Source organism: Ctenocephalides felis, unplaced genomic scaffold (genome assembly GCF_003426905.1).
Source record: "Ctenocephalides felis isolate EL2017-DRISC unplaced genomic scaffold, ASM342690v1 CF-g0.4_SCAFFOLD_03571, whole genome shotgun sequence".
Classification (NCBI taxonomy): domain Eukaryota; kingdom Metazoa; phylum Arthropoda; class Insecta; order Siphonaptera; family Pulicidae; genus Ctenocephalides; species Ctenocephalides felis.
In genome coordinates, this window is record NW_020539725.1 from 63,593,131 (window position 1) to 63,602,229 (window position 9,099).

The 9,099-nt window shown below is 28.6% G+C and overlaps 1 pseudogene; it reads left to right on the plus strand.

The window, feature by feature from the left end:
- LOC113386747 overlaps positions 1-9,099 on the plus strand; it is a 70,174-nt pseudogene that overhangs the window by 49,826 nt on the left and 11,249 nt on the right.

Consider the following 9,099-nt stretch of genomic DNA (forward strand, 5'->3'; position numbering starts at 1 on the left):
TGCCGCGTGTTCAGGCGTATTTTACACATAAAACCGTATGTAACTAGTTGATATTGGTATTTTGCCTTGAGGCAAGTTACATGAACTTCCCGAAATGTGTAAATAATCGACTTATTCAATAAAAAATAAATTAATTTATGAGTGATTAAAAGTATTCCGAGTGGATTTATTATACAAAATAAAAAGCGAACGAACACGTTAACTCTGAGTGTTTTCTAAAGGCAAATTTTAACAAATCAATAATTTTTATAATTGTACCGTAGGACTTTAATGGTTTAGTATGTTCATTAAGACCAAGTACTAAGTAAATCGTCTAATTTTAATTTTAACGTCAAAAAACTGCTCATTTTCTCAAACTTTGATGATTTTTTTAAATTAAACTAGTTGTCGTAAGGCCGTAATATTTCAGTAAGACCATGATATATATCGCAAAAAAAAGTTCCATGAAAATCGGCTTAAATTTTTTTCAATAGTTCATTACAAGAAAACGGCTCGGTAGATTTTCACCTAAAATTAATCAGTACCATTCCCAACTAATATCTTTCGAACAGTTTTTGATTTTTTAAATCGATTCGGTAGTATGAGCTTAAATGTGGACGAAAAGTTTAACACTTTTTTTCAAATTATAAAGAAACGGCTTGACAGATCGTCGCACATAACTGACGAACGATAGTCCTTATCTAGATACATCGAATGGCTTTTAAATTTCTGTGATCGGTTCAGGCGTTTTTTCAGAAAACGTCACTTTATTGCAAAATCTGTTATCATAAGATTATTTCTTGCTTGTTTATATGTAAAATACGCCTGATCGCACAGCAAATAGATAGACATTTTCAATGTTTTTGGTTGCCTTTACAACGCTATGTTATCGTCTATGTAACCGCAGAATTGACTTCTAAATTAATTAGTAATAAATCATTCAAGTATTATTCACAATTTTAGATTTTAAATACTAGAGCCACTTGGGTTTTTTAAATAATTTTTATCTCTACTTTGTCCACCACTGCTTACAATTTCTATTGATAACTTTTCTGGGCGTCAATTTTCATACCAATTTTTAATCAGTTCTTTATTGCTTTCAGAATCGATCACAAGTTACTTTCTAATTAATTTTAATTTTTACATATAAAAATTAGAAAAAGATTAAATTTTATAAAAATGTGTTTATTTATATAATGAGTATTAATTAAACTTAGTCTCATAATTATTAATTATGGATAAATTTCTAATTTATAGTTTAAGTTGGACGTTGATTTTTATAACTTTTCAAAAATGTGTGCTCTGTGATTTATACGGAAACCAGTAAGTACATAGCATATAGTTAGAAATATATATATATATATATATATATTACTTGTAATTAAATATATTTGTGCATTTAAAATGATTTTTGCTAATTTAAAAATAAACTCACTCAGTCAATGATGAAGATGTACAATTTTCTTGCTTTACTTTTTACATTTAATTCTATTTATATATAATTGCATATAATATGAGTTAAAATGCTTTTTAAGTATAAGCTACAAAATATTTTTTTTTTTTCTTTTAGTCCGAAAATAAGAACAGAAAATGGAAATTTATTAATTGTTTCTGCAGAATCAAAAAACATAACATTTCACACTGTCGGAAATGGAGCTGTAAATTTGAATAATATTAATATAATAACTGTTATAGATAAGGTAAGCCGGATAAATTAATTTATTATTTTATATTTAACCCTTTTGCTATGACGTCGTCTATGGGCGACAATCACATGACTATCTGTGTGTACGAGTGTCGCCTATAGAAGATATTTGCATATATATACATACATACATATATATATATATATATATATATATATATTTATTTTTTGTTATAAACAAAATGCTCTAATTTGATACATACCAAAAATTCAAACTTATGAACAATCAGAACGTGAACAACTTCATAACATAAGTATATTGTTCAATTTTAGCCACAGTTAATCAGGATACATTTTGAAAAATCATTTTTAGTTGAATTATTGAAAATTCTAACGAGTTATTTATTCATAATTTGTAGTCTGTTAGAAGTGTACTTTTCAATTTTTAATACATTTTAATTGATAAGAATTGCAAACTCTTGTCTAACAAATACTTGGTCGGCTTGCTGGCACGTACAGCAGTGCAAAAAAAAATTGTAGCGAAAGGGTTAATAAATAAATAAATTGCAACAATATTATATATTGATATTTTTATTATAAACAAAATGCTCGAATTTCATTTATACTAAAAATTCAAATTTATAAACAATCGTAGTGCGAATAACTTCAGAGCATAAGTATATTGTACAATTTTAACGCCAGTTAATTAGGATTCATTTTGAAAACTATCTTTAATTGAATTTTGTTGTTTTGTATACCAAATATTTGTTTATATACATATTTAAAAAAATTAAATTTAAGCGATAATATTTTTTATTTTAAACAAAATGCTCTAATTTTATTCATACCAAAAATTCAAATTTATGAACAATCGTAGTGTGAACAACTTCATAGCATAAGTATATTGTACAATTTTAACGATAGTTAATCAGGACACATTTTGAAAAATGTCTTTAATTGAATTTTGCTTGCTTTGTATACGAAATACGTGTTTTTATATTTAAAAGTTTCAAATTCAAGCGATATTATTTATGTTATTTTTTATTATAAACATAATGCTCAAATTTACTTATACTAAAAATTCAAATGTATAGATATGTGTAGTGCGAATAACTTCACAGCGTAAGTATATTGTACAATTTTAACGTCAGTCATTTTGATAAACTATCTTTAATTGAATTTGTTTTGCTTTGTATACCAAATATTTAAATTCAAGCGATATTATTTATTTATTTTGTCTTCTCAAATACTTAAATTATACTAAAATACAAATTTATAAACAATTGCAACGTGAACAACTTCACAGCATAAGAAAATTGTTCAATTTTGACTGATATTTTGGTTTTTATACTTAATAATTGTATCTATATTAAATTTAAGCAATAATATATATTATGCTATTTCAATATAAACAAATTACTTAGATTTTATTAAAAAAATGTCTTATAATATTATTATTAAACTAAAAATTCAAATTAAAGAATAGTGTGAACAACTTCAGAGTGTAGCCATGTTGAATATAAACGACATACAATCAGCATCCATTTTGAAAATATATCCTTGACACTTGTCGTTTGTTATTAGCTTTTACTACTTTATTACTTATTATTATACTATTCCAATTACATCGTTATTTTCTCTATTAGGCAATAAATGTGTCCAGAAATCTGGAGCGCCTGTTATCAGAATCCGATGGCAGTACAGCAGATTTTATTCGACGGATATCAGACATCATAGACGGTCCCAGGGGGCTCATCAAACGTGTTAACAATCTCGAAAATGGGACGCTCAATAATTCGATATCGAGGACTGGACTTGCTAGAGTAAGTTAGAGATAACACAGTAAAAAAAATATGAATTTAATTTGGTACAACAGAAATGATACATGAAATATTGATATTGTTTGAGGTTAGATTCATAGAAGTCTTTTAAGTGGTAAGTTGACGAAGAATAAATAGTTCTTTCTTATATGTGAAGGAATGGACATGAGTCGACTTATATCACATGGAGTTGTTTCATTAAGATTATCGAGTACTTAAGGTACACAAATAAAAACAATTTTAAACTGTAAAGTATAGACAGTTTTTACTTTCATTCCATCTTGTCGATTGCAAAACTTGACACAAGAACTTATCATTGAGAATAACTCTACCTGCAGCTAAATAATTTAGTTCATATATTTATTTCTTATTTCCTTCGATACTATTACATATGTCAAATAATTATATTTCATTTACATTTTTACAGAATAGAAGATTTTTAGCACTAGGTCGACGTATAACAAGTGTAGAACGTCGTCTAAATCGTTTGGTGACTTTATTGAACAAAAATGAATGTGCCTCGAATCCTTGTAAACATGGTGCCACTTGTCAAGATCTTTATAATGGATTTATTTGTAAATGTGCTGAAGGATGGCAGGTAAACAATAATATATATATATATATATATATATATATATATATATATATAAGTGTGTGTGTGTGTGGATTTTTAATGTATTTTTCCTTTACCCAGGGTGCTACATGTGAGCAAGATGTGAACGAATGTGCAATCTTTGCAGGAACTGATTTAGGCTGCCAGAATGGGGCTACTTGCACCAACAAACCTGGTACTTACGAGTAAGTAATAACTGACTAATAAGCCTTCTTGATACAATAAGTGAATTATTATTCAAATTTATTTCTCTTTGTAGATGTGTATGTCCAACTGGTTTCTACGGAACCCACTGTCTACGCAGAACCACTGATTGCAACTCTGGAAGCCAAATAGAATTATGCGGATATGGAATTTGTGTTCCCCAAAGAAATGATAATGGATACACTTGTCTTTGCGAACAGGTAAAAATATTATAAAGCCATTCTCAACTCAACTTATTTTGTTTAAAATGTTATTACAAGTGTAATAACTATTCTAGGCGACAATAGGACCAATAATTTATTATTCGATACAACTTTATTGATCAGATTTCTTCTATTCTAGGGTTGGACCACCAACGGTGTGTCTCCAATTTGCAATGTGGATGTCGATGAATGTGCAGGAGGACAGCATCCTTGTTCTGCACAACCCTATGTACCCTGTGTTAACTTACCGGGTAGTTTCACTTGTGGAACGTGTCCTGCAGGTAAAGAAACTTTTTTTTTTTTGCATAGATTTATTGCCGATAAAAACAATATACATTTTTAAGACAATATGTTGGGTGTAAATGAGTTTGAGAGATTATCTCCTATGAGATATCTTTTTTTTTTTTGATATTTATGTAAAATTGTATGGCCATTTTTTTCAATCTTTGAGTAGAAGATTTCTTGCTTAATTCTTTTAGATATTTGTTTGGGTGACTTGGTAATTGTTTATGGTATTTTTTGCTTCTTTCTTTTATCATTTTATTAATAGTTTTAATTTTTAAGTCTTTATGTAGAATGACATTCGTAATATACCAGGGTGCGTTCACCATGCATCTTAAAATTTTCGATTGCGATACTTGTATTATTTTTATGTTTGAATTGCTTGCGCACGCCCATAGCTCATTTCCGTATGTCCAGATTGAGATAATTATTGTTTTATATGTTCGTTTTCATAACACATATTTGAATTCTTGCCAATTAGCCAATACAACTCTTTGAACTTTTTCTCCATCTGTTTTTTTTTCATTTTGATGTGATAAAGAAACTATAGAACATTGTTTACTCATCTTAAGGCAAAATGCCACTTACACTTAGTTTATGGTATCTTTTATTCCAGGTTATACTGGTAACGGTTTCACATGTATCGACATCGACGAATGCCAGAATAACAACGGTGGCTGCAGCACTAGTCCTTTGGTACAATGCACTAACACAATTGTAAGTAATAGTAATAACGATTTTATTTTGGTCAGCTTGATATCAAGCAGTAGATATTTTTACTCTTATTCATCTTTAATTGAATTTTGCTGCTTTGTATACCAAATATTGTTTTTATATCTAAAAAATTTCAATTTAAACGATATTATTAATGGTTATTTTTTATTATAAACAAAATGCTTAAATTTAACCTTTTCCACTCGGATGCCGCTGCTCCGGCGGCCAAATATATGTAAATCTCGCAATTCACGAGTGGAAAGGGTTAATTAACATAATAGTTCATTGATTTAAGTAAAGATTTAATAAAGAGTATAATAATTCAAATTAGCTCCAAATTTTTATGCAAATTTCAAAATCAAGCGTTGTCACCGGTAGATGGCGCCACCAATAAAAAAGGGTAAAATGAAAAAAAATGACAAACGCATTTATGTTAGGGTATGTTACTCATGTAAAAAATATATAATAACCATCTCAGATACGAATTATATATCTTGCTAAAATTTTAGCTCAATCCATATATCACAAAGTTTCAAAAATTTAAAAAATATATATATAACAGAGTGTGGTCAACCAATGGGTTGCCATCTAACAATAGGTTAAAATAAGTTAAATAGGTTAAAAAAAATTCTACAGTTAATAGAACATATATAAATCTAACTGCAGTGTGAACAATAACACTTTAACATTTTTTGTTTATAAAATCACACTTTGAAAGGCTTGATATCAAGCAGTAGATAGTTTTACTTGGGTTTATAGATCTAAAATACAATATCAGTTTTTCTGGAGCATTACAGCAATACTTATCACAAAAGTTCAAAAATTAAATACAAAATCTAATAATAGAGCGTGGTCAATTTGATATCAAGCAGTAGATACTTTTATCTTTGATTCTAAATCTAAAATGTGATATCAGTTTTTCTAGAGCATTACAGCAATACATATCCCAAGTGTTCAAAAATTAAAAAAAAACTAATAATAGAGCGTGGTCAACTTGATATCAAGCAGTAGATAGCAGATAGCAGTACATTTTTACTCGAGATTATAAATCTAAAATACGATATCAGTTTTTCTGGAGCATTATAGCAATACTTATCACAAAAGTTCAAAAATTGATAAAAAATGTAATAATAGAGCGTGGTCAACTTGATATCAAGTAGTAGATATTTTTACTTAGGTTTATAGATATAAAATATCGTAAGTTTTTCTGGAGCATTACAGCAATACATCACAAAAGTTTAAAAATGTTAAAAAAACTAATGGCAACCCAGTGGTTAACCACTAATAGGTCAACAAGATTTATATATATATATATATATATATATATATATATATATGTCCTATTCTATATTCTTCTTCTTAATTTCTTAAATTTTTGCTGTTTTCTATCAAATTCCTAATTCTGTTCAACTTCTATCTTCATTCCATTTATTTTTCTTTATTCTTCTTTTTTTAATCTCAGCAAATTCTGATATTTTTTCTTCTTACTCCTAATACAATTCAGCTTTTCAAATTCTGTAATCCCTATTTATCTTAATTTTTATTCTTATATTTATCTTATATTTATCTTTAATTTCTACTTAACAAATACAATTTTCATTTTAATTTCAAATTAACTACACTTTTTTTCATAAATTCTAATAATAAGTCAATGACAGGATTCGATCCAAGGATCCCTGTCGTGTGAATCGAACACGCTACCAAGTGAGCTATGCTCGCCACAATCTGCATTTAAACAAAAATAACTGATTAAAAAAATATTTTTTTTTATAAAGGGTTCTCGAACTTGTGGAAGTTGCCCTTATCCTTTCGAAGGAGATGGTGTGAACTGTGTCCAAAGTACACGAGGAATGTGCCAACTTATGCCAAGTTATTGTCACCCGTTGGCAATTTGCACCAACCGAAGTAAGTAGTAGTAAACATATTTAAGTAAAAAAAAAAAGATTTTTGTATGTCCAATGGAAGTAAAATTTTTTTTAATCATCTTAATCGAATGCGCTATTCTCCAAAACGGTTAGACCTAACTCTTATAAAAATTTAGTACGTTTATTATAGTTTATATGTTTTTTTTTTCCTTCAGATCTTCCCTCTGGTCCTCTGATGTCCTGCGAATGTCCTGCAGGATACACAGGTAGTGGCATAGGTCCAAATGGCTGCCAACAATTTTCACCTGGTGATATTAGAAATCCTTGCAGTTCTAATCCTTGTGTTAATGGAACTTGCTTGGTATCTCGTAGAGGAAATTTCACTTGTGTTTGCAGACCAGGAAGCACAGGTAAATAGTAAAGGAGAATTTTATTAGGGCTACTTGCCTAAAGGCAAATTTCGAACACTAATTTGCATGTGACATATCATTTGAGAGGACTCGAAGAGCAGAACACGAATTTAGTATTTGTTGCTAATTTTATATCATCATGTAACAAAATTCCATTAAAATTCGCATTAACCAAAAGTGCAACTTGCCTAAAGGCAAATCCCGAACATTAATTTGCATGTGATATATCATTTGAAAGGGCTCAAAGAGCAAAATACGATTTTAGTATTTGTTATTGATTTTATTACATCATTATAAGTTTCTTCAATTTTGTTGTGACTAAAAGTGCAACTTGCCTAAAGGCAAATCTAAAACAGTAATTTTTCGTGATACACAATCAAACTTTTAGTTTTGTACTTTTATGCTACTGACGAGCAAATTAAATTTCAATTTAAAAGATTAATATAGGACTCTACTGACAAGCAAACTGTATGTCGACCAAGGAACAGAGAGAACTCTACTGACGAGCAAATTAAATTTTAATCTAAAAAAACTAGAAAGGGACTCTACTGACGAGCAAATTAAATTTTAATCTAAAAATCTAGAAAGGGACTCTACTGACGAGCAAATTAAATTTTAATCCAAAAAAACTAGAAAGGGACTCTACTGACGAGCAAATTAAATTTTAATCAAAAAATACTAGAAAGGGACTCCACTGACGAGAAAATTAAATTTTAATCTAAAAAAACTAGGAAGGGACTCTACTGACGACCAAATTGGATTTTAATCTAAAAAAAACTAGAAAGGAACTCTACTGACGAGCAAATTAAATTTTAATTCAAAAAAACTAGAAAGGGACTCTAGTGACGAGCAAATTAAATTTCAATCTAAAAATACTAGAAAGGGACTCCACTGACGAGAAAATTAAATTTTAATCTAAAAAATCTAGAAAGGGACTCTACTGACGAGCAAATTAAATTTTAATCTAAAAATCTAGAAAGGGACTCTACTGACGAGTAAATTAAATTTTAGTCTAAAAAAACTAGAAAGGGACTCTACTGACGAGCAAATTAAATTTTAATTCAAAAAAACTAGAAAGGGACTCTACTGACGAGCAAATTAAATTTTAATCAAAAATACTAGAAAGGGACTCCACTGACGAGAAAATTAAATTTTAATCTAAAAAATCTAGGAAGGGACTCTACTGACGACCAAATTGGATTTTAATCTAAAAAAAACTAGAAAGGAACTCTACTGACGAGCAAATTAATTTTAATTCAAAAAAAAACTAGAAAGGGACTCTAGTGACGAGCAAATTAAATTTCAATCTAAAAATACTAGAAAGGGACTCCACTGACGAAAAATTAAATTTTAATCTAAAAAAA